The 24,214-nt window shown below is 49.7% G+C and overlaps 3 long non-coding RNA genes across 3 annotated transcripts; all 3 read right to left on the minus strand.

Moving 5' to 3' along the window:
* Positions 1-1,635: 1,635 nt before the first annotated feature.
* On the minus strand, positions 1,636-14,609 carry LOC140002959 (uncharacterized). Its single transcript, XR_011810749.1, has 4 exons — positions 14,359-14,609; positions 5,925-5,975; positions 3,925-5,793; positions 1,636-1,772 (listed from the first exon to the last, which is right to left on the minus strand). It is a non-coding gene; the product is annotated as an uncharacterized lncRNA (long non-coding RNA).
* Positions 8,062-14,342, minus strand: LOC140002960 (uncharacterized). Its single transcript, XR_011810750.1, has 2 exons — positions 10,058-14,342; positions 8,062-9,941 (listed from the first exon to the last, which is right to left on the minus strand). It is a non-coding gene; the product is annotated as an uncharacterized lncRNA (long non-coding RNA).
* Positions 14,610-19,924: 5,315 nt separating the features above from the next.
* Positions 19,925-22,191, minus strand: LOC119717461 (uncharacterized). The gene is made up of 2 exons (XR_005267034.2): positions 21,983-22,191; positions 19,925-21,241 (listed from the first exon to the last, which is right to left on the minus strand). It is a non-coding gene; the product is annotated as an uncharacterized lncRNA (long non-coding RNA).
* Between the last annotated feature and the right edge of the window lie 2,023 nt (positions 22,192-24,214).

Raw genomic sequence — 24,214 nt, forward strand, 5'->3', positions numbered from 1 at the left:
GAGAGAAGCCCTGCCCAAAACGTTGGTGCCTGTAACATAACGGAGCTGCTTGGAAACCATCTGGTGCTCCTCCTCCCTCGCCACCCAAAAATGATAATTGGTAAAAAATGAGCCACTCCATGGAAATGCTGATGGCAAAACGCCACCGAGGGAGGTGGAGGGGGATGGCGGGGAGGAACCAAGCAGCACTGGCCTCTTTGTTTGGATAATGCTGAAACAGCAGTGCCGGAATGGCTCACATTTGCTTTGAGATGGCTCTTCATCTGGAATTATTTTTAAGGCAGTTTCTGTTACTAAATGTATATAATGAAATATACCTTGGCATCTGAGCAGGGCAGAAGGGGAGCGTGTGATCCCCAGCATCGCTCCTCTGTCTGCGTGGCAGCTCCCCAAGCTGCCCAGGGGGAATCTCCTTCCATCCTCTCCATGCCGTGGCCTTTTTCTGGCTGGGTATGCAGGAGTCCCTGCTATCACGAGTCCAGAAATCTCAGGAAACTCTCATCAGAAGAAATCCTATCCCTTTTCCTCCTGCTCCTAATCTCTGGCCCAGTTGGAGCTTCTTTTATCATGAAATATGCAGAAAATTGTTGGGTTCTACTAATCTGAACTCCTTCAGTCAAGACAGGACTCGGCTTGCAAAGAATGTGAATAATTTATGTGCAGATAATAATGAGAGAGAGAGCACGAGGAAAAGGGAATCTGTCTTTCATTCTCCTCAGTGCTGTTCCTGAGGCTCTGCTGTACCCAGAATAGCCATTCCTGATTATCCCAGGTGGCCTAATTCATCTGGGGACCCTCCCCTGACCCTGTAGGCTGAGCCTCCTTTTCTGGTTTCATGCAGCCCACTGTGGCTGCAATTGCTAAGCGGGAAAAAAATACTTTTCTCCTCCAGTCCACCCAAGACCTGTATTCCCCTGCATCCCCGCATACCTCGGAGTAGTTTTTGGCTGTAGGCAAGTCCCCAGGAACAGCGCAGAAATCCAGCTTCCAGTTCAAGCTCAAGCCTTGCAAATGCAATGACTCACTCTCAAGAAACCACACGCTGCTGGCATGAGCCAGAAGCCCTGACACATTTTTTTGAGGAGCCCTAGCAAGGGTAAATACATAGCTTGTGAAAAAATGTAACAGCAAAAGAACAGCTTCCATATATCGATTTAATGTATGAAATATCAGGAGATTTTTGACTGCAGGGAAACGTCTGGGGGCCTTACACTGTGTGCTGTGACTTTGAGAGAAAGATTCAGTTCTCAGTTGTTTCTAATGTCCTGCAATGCATAAATAGGATAAAGACACAAAATCATTGAAAACCTACAGCTTAGCTACTCTTTGAGGCAGGGGGAAGCATTGAAAGGAAGGGGCAGGTGTTCAGAAGTAGAACAGAGAGAACCTAGTCATTTCTCCTCTTGATGTGAGCCCCCAGGACACTGCTAAAGGCTGTTCCTGAAAAGCCTGGTCCTGTCGGCGAAACGTATCTGCAAGCACCAGGGACCAGCGGTGGTTAGAGCTGAAAGGTAAACCTGCTTAAGAAGATGCATGCCCTTTATGGAGAGCGGAATATTTGCGGCTTGAAGTCAAATTCAGCAAATAACGCAGGGAACGTTTTCAAAAGCTCAAACATTATTTTTTTTTCCCCCTCTCCATCTCAAAGGGGGATTCATCTGTTGGTTTTCAAAGCGAAGAGCAGTGCGTGTGAAGTCTAAAGCTGAATTCTTCGCTTCTTCCCTACGTTGCTTTTTTCTTGTCCTGTCTTGACTTTGCTGTTGATGGGGATGCTTGAAAAAATAAAATAAAAATGATAATAAAACAACAACAAAACAAACCAGCCCACAAGGAGACATTTTCTCCTCCCAGTCCTCAACATCCGTCACTAGCAGAGGTTTGCTCAGATCTGGCGGGGGTAGGGTGGGAGTGGGGCTGTTTTTCTGTTCCTCCTTGAAACTTCCCCTTCAGGCAGTTCCACATTAATGGTGGAAATGTCAAAGTCCCCAAGAGTTATGTCTTTACTGATTGTAAAGGGGTGGAGCAGTTAGAGTTTAGGAACAACCACGGTTAAATAGATGAGAGTAGACTAAGCCAGCTGCCTTGAACAACCATGATGGAAGAGCCTGGTTGCCTTGAACTGTCACCTGGGGCTCTGGTGGCACCCCGGGTGTCCTGTGGGGCTGACGGAGAGGACAAGCTGGTCCCACGTGGGGCTGGTCCCATGCTGGTGCCCACCCAGGCCCTTTCCCCTTGACTTCTGCCCTTGCCTGGGGGAGCTGGCATAGGGCAGTCACTGATGCAGGGCTGTGAAGGATGAACACGGACAACATGCCCACGGATAACGTCCCTTTAATTACTATTAATTACTTAATTGTGCTCTCCATGGCTCTGCTTGAGACAACGACATTAATTGCTCACAAACAAGCTCTGGACACTTACAGGCTGTGACAGAGTCAGCAGATCGTTTAAATCCCAGCCCTGCAGGTTTGACCTCAAGGCTCTCCCTTGTTGTCCACCTCCTGACCATGAAGCAATGCAGCTTCTGGTGAATTGCTCAGGGTTTCTGTGTTGGTTTTCCAGACAACTTTCAGGTTGACCTGGTGCCCCAAGGTCTTTCTTTGGGGTGCTGTGACCTTATTCATTAAGTTTCACTTCCCCAGGTAGAGGAGGATTTGTTCAGCTGGTGACTACGTGTGGAGGGCAAGGTGAGGGCTCTGCCACCTCCTATCAAGGCTTGGGAAATCACTCAGAGCAGCTGCAGGGTGGAATAGGGCAGTCCCACAGTGCTGTCCCTCCTCTCAGCCCCCCTGAAACCAGGTCTGGAGGACCACCCAAGCCAGGAGACACAGCTCAGCTCTGCCCTGTTCAGGCTGCCTTTCAGCCAACCTCGTACCAAGCTTAGCATCTTTGGGGGAAAATAGAGAGCTCTAACTGCAGACGAATTAAAAATATATCAATACACAAAACATAACACGCACAGAATCTCAAATCAACACTGGCTCCAGGCAACAAAATCAATCACATGCACATTTTCCATGCCACGCTGGCTGCGAGACATGTTCCTAGTGCAGGGTGCGAGCCGCTGAAAAAAACCAAGAACTTACATTTGTATGGATGAAACCAAGAAAACCTAAGGTTGCCACATCAAGAATCATCACATCAGCCAAAAATACATGAAAGCCACATGGCAGCCATTCCCAAGATGAGAAAGGAGGAAGATTCACAGACAGTATCAGAGGTGCTTCATTCCTTTTTCAAGGGTTGTTGCATCAGCATCCAAAACAAGGGTGTGTTTGAATCAGTCCTATGATTCTCCTATCCCAATAAATTATTATTATACTCTATTAAAAGAAAACAAAGGCAGAAACACCTGACAGTCTGGGAAACCCGACAGTTTCTGACCAGCCCTCCTCTTGAGCTCCTCTCTCTTATCACCAGCTCTGGCTCCACACATGGGCAGGAGGGATTTGGGGATCAGTGTGCACATGTGTGAGTGTGTGTATCACATGCCTTGCACAGCTAGACTGTGGGCACAACTCCCTAAAGATGGTGTTCTCCTAATATTGGCTCAAACGTCCCCAATTATAAGCCAACAAGACTCCTTCCTAAGGAAAAAAATAAGGAGTTGGGGAAGGGAGGGGCTCCCTCAGCTCCAAAAGCACATCAGGCAGTAATTAATCACTTAGGGGTATGTGCTGATATGTAATTACATGCAGCAAAAGATCTGGCAATGCTGTTTGCTATCAGTTATCTCTGCGTATCCGTCACGTAGACTGGGTCATCTCATAACCTGCAAAAAACTTCAAATCCTAATGCTTAAGGTAATCTGAATCTAAACGTAAGGTAAAACCTAAATCTTCAGATTTAACTTCCAGTGTTTCAAGTGTCTCATGCCCAATTCCTGTTTTAAAGACCTCCAGCAAGATCCTCTCCTGTAATTACCTGAAGCTGTGGAGGATTCATGGAGCAAAGACTTTCCAGAACCGGTACAACACAGTGCCTTTGAGGGCAGTCACCGTGGATCAGGCCGTCTGGCTGGATAACACGGGAGATTGTAACCCTCGCTGGGAGGTTAATTGTGCCTGCTGGAGTTGGTGCAGTCCCTTTAACAGTCATTTATGCAGAAGTTTCATGCAAATACATGAGAAAGGCTAGGGAAGTCACAGGGAGAAAATAGAGGAAGGCCGCAGTGACCGAACCCCAGAGGGCTGGGGTTTTCCACCCACAGTGCAACAAAAACCCAGCTCTCCTGGTCCCTATTCTTGCTTTCAGATGCATAAATACACCCCAAGACTGTCTGCAATAAGTGGCTGTATTTGTGTATGTATGTCCTGAGGGTGAGATGTAGAACCACGCAACGCCAAAAGAGCAAAGATACTGCTGCAGGGTCAAACACCACAGTGGCAGGTCTCAAGTTCTCCTTTCTGAAGGAAAAAAGCAGTCCAAGACCTCAGATGTCCTCAAACAAAACTGAGGGGAAGAGGCTGGTTGGGAACCCCTGTTAGAAGAGGGTCTGGTAAAGCCTATCTCTCCCAACCTACAAAATATTTTTGTTTGTTTGTTTTTTGGCACAGAGGACACCAAGTGGAGAGCGAGCACCCATTTAATGTCCATGCTGTCTCCCTCTCTAAGTCACAGCCCAGCAATGTGTGGCTGTCTGTGGCAGGCTGTGACGATGCAGGAGGGTTGTAATTGTTTTAATCAGCTGCTATTTCAGCTCCTTCTGCCCTGAACTGTGCAATGACAAAGACAAAACGCGATACACTAAAAGCCTTGTGCCTCCAGCACAGAAGTGCCCATCAGCTTAATTTATCTCAGTTGTTGCAAGAGTTGCAGTGTGGTGTTGGGAAATAGCGGGCACTCTTCCACCCTGCTAGGTCTCCACTTGCAGAACTTAATTAAACCTTCAGCGACCATTTTACTGTCTCATCTGCCTCTTTCCTGGGGAAGACTTAACCCCATCGAGGCACAGCTCCCAGCGACGATGCAAAGAGATGAGCTTCCCTCCCCATGCCAGCCCATCAGCTGGGCCTCTGATGTGACTTCTCCCATTGCCAGCACAGACTGGGATCACTGGAAGGAAGGGGAAGAAAAGACGGAGGGGCTGATTCATCCCTGGCCCAGCGTCAGCCCAACCCTTGTTGTTTTTCTGTGGGGAACGTGTCACAACTGGGCAGTGAGGCCTAGGGGAGCCATGGCCCCCGCTGGCTTCCTGGCCTGGTGTCGGGCTGAGGGTTGGGCCTGGTGATCTTAAGGCTCTTCAACCTTAAATAATTTTATGGTTGTTTGAATTAGGGGCTCAGCACTGGGGTAGCTAGTGACACCCCAGCACCTCCAGGGGAGGAGAGAAGACGGCTGAATGGACGGCTTCCCCGCTGTGTGGCCTTGACCCTGAAGGATCTGGGTCTGCCCAGCCTCCCGGGCAGATTTTTGAGCTTTTTTCCTCTGAGCCAGTCTCTGCTCCATAGAAAGACATCCCAACTTCCCTAGGCTCCTGCCAGCTTCCGTAGCTGTAGGATAACTTCGTGCCTGCCCCACACCGCTTCTCCCTCAGGCTCTCATCAAGTTTTATTGATAATTTGCAGCGTGTTTCTATGGCAGGCCATGAACATGATCAGAGACACCATCAGCAGGTTACAGACAGTGTAGGGCTGGGTTGCAGTGTCAACTAATGTGGCTGAGGGACACACTGATCTCTTCTGGAGGGGCTCTGGGAAGGAGAAAGCCCTTCCCCAGCCTGCAGCCCTCCCCTGAGGAATGCGAGCTATGCGGGGACCGGAGGTCACTGCAATCAGGTGCAGCAATGGGCGACTGTAAAAGGGAAAGATAAAGCCAATAAATCAGGCTGTGGGAAGAGGAGGAGGGCACAAGTGCACAGAACTGCTGGAGGATGGTGCAATGCAGCCCTCCCAGGCAGCGGGAGGTGGCACGGGAGCACTAACCTGGGGCTGGGGGGATACACGGCACAGGCAGTAGGATCATAGGGACAGCATCTACAGAGAGAGAGAACAGAACAGGAAAAAAATGAATAGAATAGAATAGGGAAAAAAAAAAAAAGAAGCAGTGGAATAAGTACCTACAGAAGAAGTCCTCAAATTTTTGTTTTGGTCATTATTTTATTTTATATTTTATTTTATTCCAGCAATGGGAGGAGTTGGTTGGTTGTATTCACTGGTGAAGGAGAAGACACAAAACTCTCCTAAATATAAAAACTATTTTAAAAACTGCATATATATTTTTTTTCTGTTTAGACAGGAAACCTCCCCCAGGCTTGAATCTCCATTGTGCAAACATTCACTCCTGCAGCTCCAGTTCCCTATTTGAGACTACAAAACAGCAGCTTAGGGGTGATGGATGGACATCTTGGCAACTCATCTGGTCAGATCAACCTGCTCTCCTCCCTTCTTGAGCCCTCCAGGTGAAAACATGAGTTCAGACACGTTTTTTGGGACAGAAAAGCAGTCAGGCAGCTATGCTTGCCCACCCAGAGTGCAGAATAGGCCCTTGGTGAAAAGAAATACACATTGGTCCTCATCCATTCTGGGTGAGCAGGCAGAGCTATAATAAGCCCACACCAGATGCTGTGGGTCTCATCCCACCTGGTCTGGTCAGAGCCGATGCACCCTGGAAGAGATGCTGCCGACACGATTCCAATTTCCCCAGCAAAATACCGAGAACCCAGCTCCAGTGCAAACTGAGAAACAAAATGTTAGCTCGCCCAACTGTGGAGAAACAGATGGAAAACACAGCCCTAGGTGCCTCCAAAAATAAAGGCTGAAATGTGTAGTCTCGTGGCTTTTAGCTCAGTTTCTTAAGATGCAAGGCTCATGTGGTGGGGTTTAAAGTAAAAGTAAAAGTGTATGAGAGGGCAATCCCAGCCAATCCACCATCCCAGTTCTGAGAAACTTTTGAACCCTTTGGCCAATCTCCCCTAGCTTTGGCAGAGGAGTTGAAGTCTCGCTGACACGAAGCGCCTACAAGCTCTGCGAAAATAGGTGACTCGCCTGAGAAGAAAGAAAGACACTATAAATATCCCGAGTGAGGGAAGAATTCATCGCTCACTCAGCTCTTGATATGCATCAGAGAAAGCTGTTATGAAAACCCCTGCCACAAAGAGAGGCCCAAACATGAATCATTCCCAATGAGATATCAAAAATTCTAACCACGGTGGTGAAATCCATGAGGACCCAGACAAACTTTGAGCCTCAGCTCTCAGGACCATGTATCCCCTGCCTTTGGCTGAGCAGGGGGCATCCTGTCCCTTTTGGAAACATCTCCTGGGGGCAGAGGGAAAAATCTCTTTCTGTTTGGAAAGCGATAACATCTCCCTCTCCCTTTGTAGATGCTGACCATACTCACAAGGGCTTCTACTTCTAAAAGACTGAAGAGTAGCAGCTACTTAAGTCTATCTGCCTTCCTCAGCCTCAAGGGAAATGGCTTTAGGATGTGTAAAATGGAAGAGAGGAATCAGCATCACAAGCCTGCATGGACTTTCCAGCCTCCTCCCTCCCTCCATGGGCTCCCACTGTGCCTTATTTTCTTTTTTCCCCCTAGGCTGGACTCAAGCAGTCAGGGGCCAGATGGGTAAGGATAACAACTTCAAGTCCCAGCTGGGACAGTGGCTACAGGGACAGCTGTCACTGCACCCTGCCCAAAGCCCGTTCCCAAATCTGAGCTTTTTTGAAAAACAAAACACCCTGAGTAGCCCAAATGAACATCCTACACCACTTTTCAGTGAATACGGTGAAATTAAATGAGGTGTGCTGGGGAGAATTGGCATGTGATGGCCAGGTGGCAAGGGACAGCTAAAAGTTACAAAATCAAAGCTCTGGGGGTGAAACTATCTGCCAGTTTCTCACTGTCCAGGATCCGGAGGGGCTGGATGCTGAATACTGAGATAAAGCAGATGCCTAGCATAACCTAAATACCGGAGATAACCCCCAGTGTGGGGTACGGCACACGTCCATCCCTCACCGAATTGGAGCCAACATACGGCAAGGTGACCAGGTCTGAAGCTGTGGCTCTGACTGGTGCTGGAGGGCTCTTCTGAAGCAGCCAGGTCCCACCCGAAGGCAGTCACAGCAAACTTTTGGTGTGCAGAGGTGAAACGGGCTCGGAGCAGCATGGCACATGGGCAAGGGTGCCAAGAGGAAGCATGAGCAGTGACAACAGTGACAGGAGCTAAGTGGGCCACCAGTGCTGCGTACAGCTGAGGGGAAGTGTCCAGAGCTCTACAAATCCTCCATGGTCTATGATCAGGAGTGTGACACAGTAAATCTGTTGGGTCCTGCTTTTTAAAAGCTGTGGGGTGTGGAAGGGGGAGGATCCTTATGAATTTGTTCCACCTGCTGAGTTCACATCTTTGCAAGAAAAATCTTAGCGGCTTATTTTTCAGTCTCTCCCCACCGTGCCTCAAGCAATGATGCCAGGTCTTTTACTCTAGGTAGAAGTGTTATTGAGGGCTTTTCTGAGTCTTATCTGGTTTGTGACTCCTCCTTATTCTGTTATCTCTTCTCTCATTTCTCCAAGCCCCCGTGAGTGCTGTAGTCAAGTCATCTTTAAAGTATGAGCCCTCATCCACCAAAAGGTCAAACTGTACCCCAGCATAATCTTGGTAGCTAATGGCTGAAGCCAAAGCAGAAGCCGAACTTCTCCCCTCCCCAGAAATTCCTGAGGGTGGGGAGCCCTGGGAAAGGAGGGCAGTGCTGCTAACATGACAGAGAAAAGGGGAGATGGATGGATGGGGAGGGGGAAAGGATCAGAAGAGTATTTGCTTAGTGTGCTCTTTGCTGTCTCTGAGAGGCATTTCTCACAACAAGGGGATCACATCATCCTGCAGACACCCACAGCAGAGCTTGGGAGCCTAAGCCAGCTCTGTCTCCATGATCACACTTCCCAAAAGCAATAGCTTCCAGTGCTGGAAGATTAAATCGGGCTTTCCTCCTAAATCAGCTTGATGACATTTGGTTTTAAGCAGTTCCCAGGCTGGCATTTGCGAGGCAATTTTAGAGGTATTTTCAAATTTCATCCCACACCGTTCTTCAGATGGAGTACTCAGATGGTGGAGTCCCCAGAGCCCGTCTCTGAAACCTTCATGAGATGCCAGCAGCCCTGCTCCACCAAGAAGGTTCAGCTGTACAGGGGAGTTGTGCTCTGGCACCCTGCATGACAAGCACATGGGCTTGGTGCTTTGAGACACTCTTGCCTTGCTAGCAACAGGCCACAGCACCTAATTTTCTCTTAGATTAAGTCATTCTTCCCAAATTTCCTTCTTTTGTATAGGGATTCCCTCTGCTTCCTGCTACAGGTCTCATGGTTTCTGAACTATAAGCGCTTGGAAGTATTTGCACTCTCAGTGAGATCAGTTCATCTGTTTGGCTATTTTTATTCTTCCTGCAATAGCACCTTGAAAATCGGTTTTCCAGAATAACCTCTGAAGGTCAGGAAGGGAAAAAATCATCTCAGATACAGTCAAATGGATTGAAGGCAATTTCCTGCATAACTGTACCCTGCTATATCGTGCTGCAGCCTTTAGAAGCTTCAGTTAGAAGGAAATTCAGATCAGAAGCTTGCTCTTTAAACAGTGCTTTCAGCATCAAACCAGACGTTCACACCCATTGTGGGAATTGTGGGGTAGGGCAGTCCATTGTGAACACCCCCAAAAATTGCTCTTGCTGTCTGTGCACCCAGGTCTGGAGCCTAGAAACATGGAAAGATCAAGTCTCTGAATAAATAAATAAAATTGTTTGGAGAAAGGTAATCAAAATATTTCCAGGCTCATCTCATTCTTCTTATTTGTATTTTGATTTGTCTGGCTGCAGGATCGGGTTCCCTCTTGCTTCTTCTTGAAGATACAAGACCACGATGTAGCCATTGCAGCCTTGCCCACTGGCATGTTGTAGACCTGGAGATTCTTTTGTCCACGGCTGCTCTGCACGCAGGTACATGCACACACTGGCCTGGAAAGCATGGGCAGTGCAGTTTAGGAAATACTGCCTCCAGTCAGTAACTGCCTCCTCTGACAAAGCTGTGCAAAGAGACTAAACTTTGCCAGCTTCTCTTCCCTGGCTCCTACCTTGTACCCAGTGCTGGCACAAGCTGATACTCATCTGGTCCCAGCAAGCCCCGGTGCCTCAGCTGTGTCAGCCATCCTCCAGCTCACACTTCACAGGGGTGCCACAAGGATGGGTCTACACCTGGTGGTTAATTATACAGTATGCAAGTCCAAACTAGAGCATCTTTCTGAATTACCTACGTGGATACTGGCAGCGTGAAAGTGTGTTGAGCCAAAATGCAAAAAGGCTTTCTCTTCACTACATTAAATAAAACAAAACAAAAAGATCAAACCCGCACGTTTATTCCTGAATGAGAGTATTCCCTTTAATCTAGTCTAGAACATCTGGATCAGTTGCTGTGCAGGTCAGACACAAAAGAAACAAGCAGAAAACATAGGTAGAGTTTCTTTGGACCAGAGCAGTGTTTTCAGAGCATAGTAGATGTTACAAATTATCTGAGGATCATTTGAGGGACATATCTGAAGGTCTGAGTCTGCTGTAAACACCCTAATCTTTCAAAAAAGTTGTCTTTCCCCATAGTTGGTAGTTCTCAGACCTTTGGAAGATGGCATGATCTAAAACTTCTCTATACCACCACAAGGTTTAACAAGTAATCTTCTGTCCCCAGAATCCAAGCCTTGAAGTATGTGAACACGCTGGGGCTGGTGGTTTGGATGGAGCTCCTACTGCTCTCTGACTCCATCACAGTTACGCGAGGTGGTAGCACTTGAAGCACAGAGTAAACCGTGGGTAAGCAAGGTTCCCTGATCACCATTCATGGAAGCAGAGAGGGCTTCCACCTACTCAAAACAGTCTGAGCAATGGGTTTGGTTCCCAGACTATTGGCAGAAGAGGGAAATAAAATGGGAATTATTTGGCTTCACATCCTCTACTGCTGGCAGGGTGCCTCCACACATTACCTGCTTATCCCTAATGCTTCCCCAGTGAACGTAACCTGTTTTCCCTGGTTTGTCAGCATCACTGATGCTGCCAGGGATGGTTGCATGTTCTGCTCCACTGGCAGCCTTTTCTTGACTCATCTTCTCATCTCCCAGTGAAGAACTGCTCCCTTGCCAATGATAGCATCGACTTTGAGGGTATGAATGTCTCCTCTGACTCCCCATCCTCACACACATGACACATCAGAGTCAGGTCTGAACTTGTACCGGCTTCAGTTTTGCTTCTGAAAGCGAAGCGAGTGGCTGTCATCATCTCCCTCTGCTTCTCACACCATGTGGGGACTTCACACACCGTGGCACAATTCCTCCAGTGCTGCAAGAGGGGCTGGGAGCCAGCTGGGCCCCAGGCGTGACTGGGGAGAAGGGACGAGCTTAAGCACTTCCCTTTGGCCCTGACAAATCCACATTTTTAAAGTTATGATTCCTGAAGAAGTCAGTCAGGCTCAGGCATATGAGGCCATGACTTTCTGAGATGCAGTGGAGGCTTTGGAACAGAGCCAAAACCACCTTGCTTGTTGTTTGTTGCCGCTTAATGGTGTGTCCTCAACAAACACCCTCCTGGCCCTCCTCCCAGAGGCCCGACCAGCTGCCCAAGGGCCTTTTCCCTCCAGCTGTCCCCACTAGGGCCTTACAATGAAGATCCCCCTTCCACCAGGCCCATACATCCCTCTGGGGCTGCTGCAAGGGGCTCTGGAGCCAGGCTGTGGCCTGGTTTTGGGCCCTCGCACATGGACACAGGCGCGTGCGCTGCCACGTCCCCCGCTGGCACACTGCATGGCAAACCAAACAAGATGCCTGGCCACGGTCCTGCTAATCCTTCCCTGGCCTCTTCCCTATCGACACGTCACCTAAACCATTACACAGTCCTGCTGTTGACTTTGCTGGCCTTTGATCATTTATTCACGGGCTGGACAGCTTCTCTCCGTTATGAATTACAGGCCTCTAATTGGATTGAGAGCCAAGCCTGCACCTTCCCCTGTAATTTAGCTTTAATTAATGATCATTTATTATTAACCGTAATCGGCTGGGCTTAGTCTTAATGTCAGCTGGTTATTATCCGGAGACCAGCATGGATTGTTTTCATCTCCTTTATTACCCATTTCAATAATTTCCCCCTCCCGTGTTGACAGATGCACACAAAATGCGTACGTCAGCATAAACGACCACTGTTAAGGAACAACGGGTCCTTCAAAGCAGCTGAAGCCAAAGAAAATTCCCCCTGTGTCTCCAGGTCAGCACCCTAGCCAGAGTGGACAAACCAAAACGCCCCAATATTTCTACAGGAGCTGCAGTTTACATTTTTGTTGATGCACAAAATCTGTAATTTAGTGGATAACAGCAAGTAGTATTTTGAAAGAATTGGGGCATTTTCATATTCTTTTATATTTTCCATTTTCTCACTTCTGGCTTTAAGAAAAAAAGAACTGGAAAATAAATCTTTCCTTCCTCTTCCCTTTTATCACATTTCTACCCCAAAATAGCTGCAGTGAAAGTTATCACAAAACAAACCCAACAAAACAGCAATCTGAGTACTCAGAAGAGGGCTTCAGAGACGGCTTAAAAATAGAGAGCTGGAAAAGAAAGAAAAATGCTTTGCCTGTAGCCTGTGTCCATTCTGCAAAACCACTCCACAAGGTCTACTGAGAGTCCTCCAGTAAAGCCAGAGGCTTCAAAACTGATACAAGCACATGCCAGGATATTTCTCCTGTCCCTCTTTGAACGTCCCTGCAAGCTGAGCATGTTGAAAGCAACAGTGGCAAAGGCAAGAGGAAGCAGTGAGACACAGGAAGGTCCCTTTCTCCCTTGTCTGGGGTTGAAGACCTCTTTGAGAAAGATCAGGAACCGGTCAGAGGAACAGAAACATCCCCAAGGATAAACACTTAAAAATGTTCAGTGCCAGAAGGATTTGAAATCCCACCTTGCTCCCAGTGATGTACTCCTTGCCTCGGGGGTGCAGGGGAATGCTGAATGCTCCTAACACCTTGCAAGCCAAATGCAATGCAACACTCATCTTCACGCATTCAACATGCAGATCTAGCACTTGGGCCAGAACAGACGGACATCAGAACCAACCTGCTTCTATTTTAGCCACTTCCCACTTAAATCCACTCCAAGTCAATAAATCCACTTTATTTCTGACACCAAAGAGATCTGAACACCCTGCAAGCTCTGATCTCGAGGGCACAGGAGTGCGCTGATACAGACACTGGGATGGGATGAACACTGGGATGGTTGGGGCTGGAGGAAAGCCAATGCTGCCCCAAAACGCTTTGTTAAACATATCCTCTCTGCAAGCCTGCTTTTTTACCTGTCCACAGACCACTGAGAAGCTCTGCAGAGGAGACACAGACCTCTTCTGAAGGGATGTGGTTATACAACTGCAGCATGACCTGCACGGATCGGTATTTCTTTGTTGTCTTTCCCAGACCCTAGGAACGCGATCCCACAAACTCCCTGAGTCCAGAGACATGCAATAGCAAGCTTGCACACGGAGGATCGCCCTGGCACCCAGCGTGGCTCAGATCCACATCCCACCATGGGGCAGGTCTTCCTCAGGACCACAGGGAACGCGGCAGCAGGAATTATTCATGCTTTGGCTCCAGACCAAGGCTGCAACCCATGCAGACAAGCGCTGTACATATGGCTGCTGGCTGTGACCACAGGACAGCGAGGCGTCCTGCACAGGGAGCCCCAGAAATGTTCGCCTAAATTAAATGCGAAGCTTCCCAGTTAAATTGCTTTAAGTCTCTTTGTGGTTAGGCTTAAGGAGGATTAATGCAGCTGTGATTCAAAGTGAGGTAAGCTAGATCAAACAGGCACCGGTATCTCTGGGTGAGACCAAGCAGGCACGGGTAGAAGTCACAAACTACAGCACGAACTGCAAGCACGTCACGATGACAGGGAGCTTCCCAGGCACACACTGCCACTCACAGAAAAACAGATAGCAGGCAGAAATTTCAAGTGACAGTGGCAAATTATCTCATCCTGACCACAGCGTGAGGGCTGCCCTGGTACAATGAGCCTGAGCTGAGTGCATCGCCCATCCAGGGACTCTTCCCCCAGAGATAAAATTAAAGTGGGTTTAATTACTCTAACTGAGAAGTCAGTTCAGACCAGCTTTCCTGACGGTGCCTGCCTAGAGCAGCCCTTGAGGAACTTAAAAAAAAAAAAAAAAAAACAGAAGCTGTTTTAAGTTGTGTACCAGCTCCCTGAGGCTTGACAAAATTAGGGTAAACATGTCAACAAAACACTTGAAAAGATGTTTTCCTAACTTGCTCTCTACCCAGACCCAGCAGCTTTCAATGCAGCCAACTAATTTCCAAGCCCTCAAGGTTGGAAAATCCTACCCAGGGAAGAAATACCTGGTATCTGAAGAGCCCGGGGAGTGCAATGAGGAAGGAGAAAGTCCCTGCATGCCCACATCCTCAGCCAGTGGCTCTCTGCAGCCCCTTATGGAGGAGCCAGGCAGCTGGTCCTCATCAAGCAAGCAGGGTGGGGAGATGCCCAGGTCCTGCTGCCCACAGCTGCTAGCACCCCCAAGGAGGAGAGGTGTGACCGAGATATATCTATGCTCCAAAGCTGAGCTAGTGAAGAGCATCAAGGTGCACAGCAGGGGATGCCCAGGGGACCGTGCTATTTAATGTGCCGTGACCAGCACGCCGTCACGCAGCCCTGCTGATGGCTGGCCACTCGCATCCAGCAAGCTGTCACCTGCTGCAGCCATGAGGGCCACTTGTGTTCCTGGACAAAGAGCCAACTGGGGCCATGCCAATTTATTTTGGGAGGTCTTGGAGGCTTTAGTTTGGATTTGCTTTGCTGCAGGCGGCGTGCACACCTGGCCGATGCAGGGGCAAGGTTTGGAAAGGAACAGCATGGTGATAAGGAAGGTATTCGGAAATATTTTCTAGCCCTCACTAATGAAGCAAGGCTAATGTCTCTGTGAAATTTCACTACACCTGGAAAGAAAAATCAAGTGCAAGCTAGAATCACAGAACATCTCGGGTTGGAAGGGACCTTAAAGATCACCCTCTCTCCTCTGCTACCTCCCCCAAATTCCTCCAGAGTAGGAGCTGTCACTGCCATGATCTGTGGCTTCCCCAGGTATAAACTGAATTAGATTTCAGGCATCTTTAAGCCAGAATCTGAAAATAAGCTCTGCATGGCCTCATGCATGACCCAGAAACAAACAGCAATGCAGGGTTCAGATCACAGCTTTTAAACCCTGGCTTTCCTCCTGCCATCAGCCCTTGTCACCAGCTGATAACCAGAACCAAAGGGCTGCCATGGCACTGCTTAACGATGCCCTGGACTGATACCCATGTCCTGCACAACACAGATGGCCAGGATGGATGTGAGAATCATCTTAGTTTGTTTAAAAGACACGCGGCTGCCATGGCCAGGTACTCTTCTGGCCTGGCTGGCTGTATCCTGGCAGTTCCCTTGCAAAGCCTGGGCTGGAGCTGCAAGCAGGCTTTTGAAATCCTCTTTGCATTGCATGGATGGGGAGGACCCAATCTCTCAGCCCGGGGCCATCGGAGAGGGAAACACCAGCTGAGTGCTGACAGCACGGGGCCCACGCTCTTGTCGCAGGCTTCAAACCCTGCCTGTCAGAAGGCGTGATGGAGCGAAAAGGGGTGATGATGTGGGACCTCTGCGACCTGGGCAAAACGCCACCTGAGGTGGCAGCTTTGCGGGGCAGCCGCATCGCTGGCAAGCAACAGTGGGGAGCTGGAAACATGTCTCAGGGCACTGCCTCGCTGTCTGCAAAACCTTCTTCCCACGCTTCTTGGGAAACAGCATGCCCGAGGTGCGATTTCTCTCATCATCAGCCGGCGCCTGGGGAGGGAGAAGGCGCACGCAGGAGGCGATGCTGTGAGGAGGGCAGGCTGGAGGCTGCCGCAGCGCCTGGCTGCCGGGAAGCGCGGCCGTGCCCCAGCCCCTTGCCAGGACCTGCTGCTCCTGGCAGCGAGACGGCTTGGCGCGTGGCGTGCTGCCCATCGCTGAGCACAGAAACCACCCGGCCGGGCTCCTCCCGCAAGAGCCAGCTGAACTCGTGGCAAAATTTAGCAACAAAAGCAGGGGATGTCTGTAACGCTGCTGCCTGCCAGCTGGCCGGTGTGATGGCCTTGCAGCCACCCCTGCCCATAGGAGCAGTGCTTTTGCTTCACACCCCGCATAGCAGGGGTGTAGCAGGGGCTGGTGTGCACACCGGATAAACCCAGAGCCAAATCCTTCAGGCTGGGGAACAGAAGGGCCAGGGGCATCCACCTGTGAGGCAGTAATTCGGGCTAGCCTCTGTCCTCACTCCATTTGCTAGTTAATTGTTTCTGGCTGCCAGCAAAAGGCCACACCTGGGAGAGCCCCAGAGCAGGCACCGACAGCTTGCAAAACCGGCAGCCCTCTGCAAACAGTGCTTTTCTCTTTCTCATTGCTTCCAGTCCTTCCCAAAGCCTTCCTCAGTGCACTTTCCAAGTGGGGCATAAGGTAGCTGATCTGGATTCTTTCTCCTCAAGTTAACAAAATGTACACCCTCCAAACCCTAAGATTATTTTATACCCACTGCGGTCAGTCTCCATACAATAAGTAGGGCAACAGAGCAAGCAAAGCAACAAATTAAGAAGAAACCCCAGCTATTCTGACACAAAGGGCAACTAGCATGAATAGCTGGCTTTAAACTTTCCAGATTGCTCCTCTTCTCTGAGGAGAGCGTGCTCCCTCCACCTCCACGCTCCTGCCCTGGTGCAGGGAAATATCCTGAAACAGCTTCTTCTGACCACTTTGTTTTGGATTCAGCTCATTGGTATTCTGCAAGAGGAGCTCTCACGTGGAGAGCTATCCTGCCAGGCCTGTTCCAGCTGATTTCCTCACGGAGCTGAAGCCTTTCCTATAAAACCATCAGCTGCGAACCGCTTCCTAAGCCATCAGCCAGCATTCGCCTCCTTTCTTCTTTGCCATTCCCAAAATATCCCCTCCTCACTTTGTTTCCTTTTATTTCCCTTCCTTCACATCTCCATACTGTGGAACACTGTTAACAAGATTTACGGCTAAATAATATCTGAAATTCAGGTAATTTAATAGGCACTTGCTGGTCCGGTTTGAAAAGCAAACAGCTTCTCTCATCACTCCGCTTTCGGCTCAGCTACCTTAATTGCCTGTGACACACTGTGCAGAGGGTAAATATTTGGTCCAGGCTGTGAAGCCTGAAGGCTCCCCTCGTGCACCCTGCGTGCAGGGCAGCCGTGATCAGAGGCTCAGCAGCACTGGGGGGATGCCCTCACCTACACCAGGCAGTCGGGCAAAGGGTTTCACCTTGATTCGGGTCACTGCTGAGGACTGACAGAGCAGAGGAGAGGGGAAAAGGGGGAGCAAAGTGGCTCTGCAGGAGGCAGGAATGACAGAGCTCAAGTGATTTAGTTTGAAAGGACTTCTGGAGGCCACAGGTCCAAACCCCTGCTTGAAGCAGGTCCAGCCAGATCCGATTGCTCAGGGCTGTATCCAGCTGAGGTCTGAATATTTTGAGGGATGAACTCAGTTTGTGGGAAGATGCTTCATTTCAGGCAGGATTTTCTCTGCTTTACTTAACTCCACAAAAGCAGAAGAGATGGAGAGCTCATCTAGGAGAGAAGGCACTATATTAAAACTAAGACATGCTATGCCTCCAGCCAAGAAAGGGCAGAAGATGGGAAAAATGACTTCTCCAAAAGTAATTATGCAGCTTAGTGATTGAATGAAGGAGACAGCTGAGGTAAAATTCATGCTATGGACCCTCCGGCAACAGCACTGCCAAGAAGACCTTGTATGGGGTTTTATGCTAGGCAACGAGCAAGAGAAACTTGAGTTTTATCTACTCCAGTGACCCCACCAAAATGGCCATGCTCGGTCAGCAGCAGGGGAAAATGCCATATTGCAAAGGGCATGAGAAATTTAGTGCCTGGCTTGCAAATAAACAGCCAGTTCCTAAAGCTGGAAGAAGCCTGCAGGCCTTCCCCGCAGCTGGTTTGTGTGCTCTCTGCAGCAGCAATGGGCCTTGCCGTTGCAGACTGCGACACTGGGAAGTAGGAATTCACAAATAACAGAACAGAAATCTTTCAGAGAGATGTAGTCCTCCTATTAGTCCTCACTAGGATCATACTGGTGCCCGTTCTGCCATGCCAAATGCAGCCTGCTTTCCCTCGGGGGCTAGGCAAGGATAACTGTACTGTCCTTGTGCTGTTTGGGCAGTGTCAAGTTTGTCCAGAACACCACTCAGACACCCTGCCCTGTTTCTACTTGTCTCTAAATCAAAGTAGAGGAGGAATTTGTCAAATTGCCAATTTCTGTGGCTTCTGGAGGATGCCCAGTGCCCACCCCCATGCTGCCTCTGGGACTCTGTTGGGGTGCCCTGTGCCCCTTCCTCACCCAGCCAAAGCTCCAGCTCTCCTGGTGCTGGCTGTGCATGCAGCTCCTGCACCAGGTTTGGGTGCAGGAGGACAGATTTGGGGACACAGAGCAGGACCTTACAGGAGGCAGTATCTGGCTAGTGAACCTGGCACATGCAGGAGAACTTGAGAAAGAAAACCACAAAAGAGCTCATTTGGAGTCAACATGGCCACAAACAGAGCCAATGAAGTTGAATTCCCTCCACCTTCAAAACAAAATATTCTGTATTGATGTAGAAAACACTTTTTTTCCAGCACCTTCTTCAGAAATTACTGAAAAAAACATTCTCTAGAAAACCTCTGAGCAAATTTGCCATCTTTTATTCCCTGTAAACTCCATCTGTCTTTGCATCCTTTCCTCCCTATCCATGCAATGTTCACTGTCTATCATCCAATTATCCCAAAAGGCTTTCATTATCCAATCACCTACGCATCTCCCCCTGGCAAAAGGAATAAATTTTAATTATTGCTGTGTTGATGCTTAATAAATTGGAGAGCACAGAGGCAGCACTGTGTAGGACAGTCCCTGCTTGTCTGTGCATGGGCCATGGCAAGGGATCTTGCTTCACCGAGCTGCAGTCTGCCCGGCTTCTCAAAGCACGGTGCTACATCACGAGAGCTGGGGCCATGTCATAAGGAGCGTGGTGAAAGGAGAAGAGCCTTTCCTTCAGCACCAAGGCTCCCTGGCAACATCTTTGTGAAGCAACAGAAGCAAAACGGTGCCAAAATGTAAGCTGAAAAAGCGCCCCAATCTCTCATCACCAAGCACAGTGTAACGAGAGGTCTGCCCTTGGAGGGGAAATGTGTATAACCAAGAACTGCACGCAACAAAAACACAAGGGAACTCTGTTTTGCATCCTGGAGCTTCCTCTTTCGCTGGCTGCTCTGAGCTGTATTTTCTTCTTTATCAGGGACTGTAGTGATAGGACAAGGGGGAATGGCTTTCAACTAAAAGAGACTAGATTTAGATTAGGTTTGTGGAAGAAATTCCTCATTCTGAGGGCAATGAGGCCCTGTCCCAGGCTGCCCAGAGGAGCTGTGGGTGCCCAAGGCCAGGCTGGATGGGGCCTGCTCTGGTTGAGGGGTCTCTGCTCATGGCAGGGGTAGCATTGGGTGGGTTTTAAGGCCCCTGCCGACCCAAACCTCCCTATGATTCTGTGATCGTGCAGATCAAAGCCTTGGTCCTCTTCAGATCCGTGGGTGAGACCGTCCCATAAAGCATGAATTTTGCTGCCATGCACAGACTGACTCTGTGCACCCTGAGCAGACTTGCACAGCTAAGAGCAGCAAGAAGAGGATTATCCATCCCATAAACATCCTGAAAAGCCCACAGGCAAGGACCAGAGTGCGGAGAGGAAGATGGAGGCCACATACAAATTTGCTTTTGGAAACTGATGATCTGACTTGTTCTCTCCAGGCACTGCCTTGCTGCAAGTACCAAAGGGAGCTTTGCTCAGAAAACCCATCGAGGACTACTTGGAGGACCTGAAACAAGGGAGCAAAGAGCCTCAGGGCCTAAGTGACTGCCAGGCAGTGCGACACGGTCACACAGCCTGGGCTGCAATGCAGTGTGACAAAGAAAGGACTCTGTGGCGGCCCAGACTCTTGATGAGACTGCGCAGAGTGCTACGCGGGCAGTTCTCCCTTTAATGGAGAGCACTCCCTTGGAACAAGCGCCTGGCACCAGATGAGTGAGGAATGAGATGGCTCTAATCCCGTAATTTAATTAGAGCTGCGTAGAGCTGCTTAACGAAAAGACCATTTCCTGAGCTGGCCGCAGGGCTGGGTGTCTGGCTGCTCTCTCCGGGCTGGCAACCCGGACCCTCTTGCTCCTGCTCTGCCACAGAAAGGAGTACAGTGCTCTTCCATCCCCAATTTGCCTTATTTTTCCTTCTCGTGGGTTCACTATCAGCTCCAAGAGTGCAGGCCTCATGTTTGTCAGCAATATATCCCTCATATTTGTCAGCAGAGGGCTACCTGGTGGGTAGGCCCTTCCCGGTACTGACAGCGGGGTCCTGGCACCCTGCTCCCACACCATCCCATGAACAGAGATCTTGCCCTGGGTTTTCAGGGGCAAGATTTCACCTTGCCCTGGCCACAGAATTGGTGGAGGCTGCTGGCGGCCTTTGGTGCCACCAGTCACCAGGCAAGGCTGGCAGTGTCCTTGCTGCCTGCCGTCCTCTCGTCCTCCCCCAGGAGACCAACCCCGGAGACCACAGCACTCTGGGGAGGAGAAGGAGATGGTCTCTGTGCAATCCTTCAGGCCTCCTTTGGCCAGGGGTGGCCGTGTGTCTCTGTTTCCTTTGCAAAGGCCCTGCCTGGGGCTCTGAGGAGCAAAGGCCAAGGGGTGCTCCTTCAGCAACCTCACTTCTGCTCCTTGCAGGTCCTTCAGGGGCAGCACAGCCAGGCCAGGGCAATCCCTCCTCACACCGAAATCCACCCTGCTCTTTCCCAAGGGCTTCAGAAATCTGGTAGCTATGGCTGTCCTTGTCACAGCTCAGCAGCCATTTGAAATAAATAGCAGGTTGGATACCCAGCTTTGTGCAAAACCGGAGCCAAACCAGAAGACACATTGTTCTGATGGTTTAGAAGACCTCTCCTCATTTTACCGTGTCAGTCCGATTGCTCTGTGCAGAAACTACAGGGCAGGGAAACCACAAAGCAGACTATTTTGGGTCCAGCAGAGATTGCAGGACAGCTGTACGATGTTTCTGTCCAGGAGGATCTCAGCACACGTCCGCTGCAGTGGTCAGGCACCTCCAGCTGCGTTTCCATCACCTCCAGGCTGCAGAGTTGCTGGCTGCCCTGGCTGGTGCCTCATCTCCTTCTTGAAGAAAGCAAGAAGGCTAAGAATGGTTTGAAATCCACCCCACGTGAGGTTTTGGATGGAGCCTTTCTGGCCAAGCATGCCTGAACTCTGACTCCCAGCAGCAGCTCAGCCAGCCACAAAGCTCCCCTGGTGCAAACACATTCCTGCACAGCAGCAAAAGCCCAGGCTAGCCAACAGCAACATGCCTAATTAACAATAATTGGCTCCCCGCCATGTATCTCCCAGAGCTGAGTTTGCACCCGCCCCAGTAATTGCTGCCCCATTATGTTTTCCGGATGCTCCAAGGTGAAAGGGAGCTTTGTACGGGGGCCCTGGGATGCAGAAAGCTGGCAAGCAGTTGCTTCTGCATGCACAAAGTCCTGATGCAGGGAAAAAGGCAGGGCGGGGGCATCCCGTTGTGCTCCTCACAGCCTCAGCAAGAACTCACAGCCCCGAGGGAGAAGGGGAAGAAAGCAGTTCTGACATATCTCTGAGCATCCTGGCCATGGGGAGCTCCCGCTGCTGGATGCTTGTACAGGACACGTGCCATGGAAATATCCCCAGGAGGTGTCACTGGACTGGTGTCACCTAACCAGCTAAGGGTCTGTAATAAATGCAGGTAGAGTGAATGATCCTGCTACCCTGGCAAGGAAAGAGCCTCCCAGACACAGTACTGCCCCAAGCACAGCACAGCCTGTCTGTGGCTGAGCACCCTGCTTTTCCCTGTGACAGAGCCCACCATTGAGTGTCCAAACAGACCTGCAGCTGGGGGAGGGATCGGAGTGGCCCGAGTATTTGATGGACAGAAACTGAAAGCTGGAGGGGATGGAAAAACCCAGCTTAAAAAACTGGATCTGGTTTGCAAACAGAAACAATGACAAAGGTTCATAAATCTGGAGCTGATGTAAACCACACCACCCTCCTGGCTGCGAGGAGCCACACAAATTTGCTACTTGCTGCTGCCCTTTCCAAAGGACTATCCTCCTCCTCCCCTTAATTTACATTATTTATGCAAAGGCTGAAGCGTGGTGCTTCAAAACCCAAGGAGAAGAAAATTGCCCCAATTTAGCTGAGGCCCTCAGCCACGATGAATTCAGTGCCCTGATCCTGGAAGCTGAGCAAGCCCGGCCTGCCCAGTGTACCTGTAGGAAAGCACCTCAAAATATTTAGACTCCCACTGCTGGCACCCAAGGCAATCCTGGGTAAGAACAGAGCCTGGTGATGTCCTGTTGCTCAGGAGAAACCCAGGTCTTGCCGAGTTGGTCTGCAAAGCATCAGGCAGGACTCTCCTCACCAGTTTTCTTTTTTTATAGAGAAACTGCTCATGCAGTTGCACTCAGCAGAAGCAGAAGATCAGCTGTAAGTTCCCTGCTGCAAAATCCCCAGATCTAGCCTGCAAGCAACTGTTGTTCCCACAAACAATTTCTCTCTGCTTCCTCCAGCCACACGTGCGCTGCAGCATTTCTGGCTTTCCTAGCAGACCTGCTCTGCCCAAACCCTCTGTGAATCCCTCCACTGCTGCTGCGTATTGCTGGTAATTCCTCAGCTGTAAACCTCCACCACTGCTCCCAGATCCGATGTGGCACGGACAGACTTTGTCGATCTTTCCTCTGCTCTCCAAAGAAAGCTCTCCATAGATCCTAGCTGGCATTGAGACTGTGCTCAGGTCCCTAGGACAAAAAAGGGGAAACCTGTCTTTACCTTTTACCCTACTGACTGCTTCTGGTCAAAGTGAGAAAACATTGAGGCGAATCACAAGCAACTCAATCACTTTGAAACCAAGGGGAGCTGGGTCTCTAAACACCATAAAGTGCTGAGGTGACCTGGGCAATTAGCAGATCTTGGTGATCCTATCTGTCCCCTGCTGGTAATGGGGCTCTAGCATCCCTCCCTACACGCTGGGGTGGGCAGTGAGGTTCACTCCTGAATGCCAGCAATCACTCCAGTAGCCCGCAGCAGCCAAGAGACAGGCCCAAGCTCACAATCATTCAGCATCTGTGTCTGGGGAAGTTAATTGCTGCAATCAAGCCTTGCCTTTTGAGCTTTCACCACCCTTATAATTATATAAAGCAAGCTGAGAGGAGAGACGAAAAAATATCACCAGTAAAACAAAAGACATTTCTGAGCAATGATTGGTTTCCCACAACTGCATTTCCATCAAGTCTCCAAGAATTTTGGAACATCCCACTCCTATGTCATCCTAAATAGTTTCTGGAGCTGAACAACTGCCTTTGGGAGGGATACAGCACTATCTTCCTCCAGCAGGAAACCAAAATGCTGGATTTCTGCTTTCCTTTTCTGCATGAAGAAATGTTTTACGGTAGTGTTGAGGTGGTACTTACATCTTGTGCACACATCTGGAAAGCCCTTCCAGTCCGAGGGAGAAGTCAGACCCAAAGGCTGCCAGAAAGGGAGCTCACAAGCATGTTCGAAGCAGCAGGGGAGTCAGAAACAGAAAATGAGAGAACAAAGGAGGGCAGCAACATGGTAATTAGCCTGGGTCTCTCAGCAGAAAGGTGTTTACAGCAGGAGGATCTTCTTCTGGCATAAATCTGGGACAGGACAGAGTTCATCTTGGTGCTGAGTCTATGTCAGAGCTCCTGACCAGTGCTCCCAGCACACAGGGACATGGTGGGACACTGGGGTCCAGCTCCCTGTCCTGCCATGGCTCCCCGAAGGAAGCTCTGCATCGCTCAAGGGAGGGCACAGGCACACAGAGCCAGCCCACCTCACCTGGTGCCACGCAGAAAAAACACAACTGATTTTATGAGAAACATCCAAAGTTGCGTCCAAGTTCGTCTGAAAGATTTTGGTGGGATGTTAGGGGGGGAATATTATTACATTGTAGTCATCGGTATCATGGCCAACAAGATATCCATCTTCCTCCTCCACCGTGTCTGACCTCAGGGTCGGCATGGCCCAGTCTGCTCACTCCGGATGACTAAAGCAGAAGGTCTAGCATTTCACCCAGCTTTCCGCAGCCCCAAAATG

This window comes from Anas platyrhynchos, chromosome 7, assembly GCF_047663525.1.
Source record: "Anas platyrhynchos isolate ZD024472 breed Pekin duck chromosome 7, IASCAAS_PekinDuck_T2T, whole genome shotgun sequence".
NCBI classification, from domain to species: domain Eukaryota; kingdom Metazoa; phylum Chordata; class Aves; order Anseriformes; family Anatidae; genus Anas; species Anas platyrhynchos.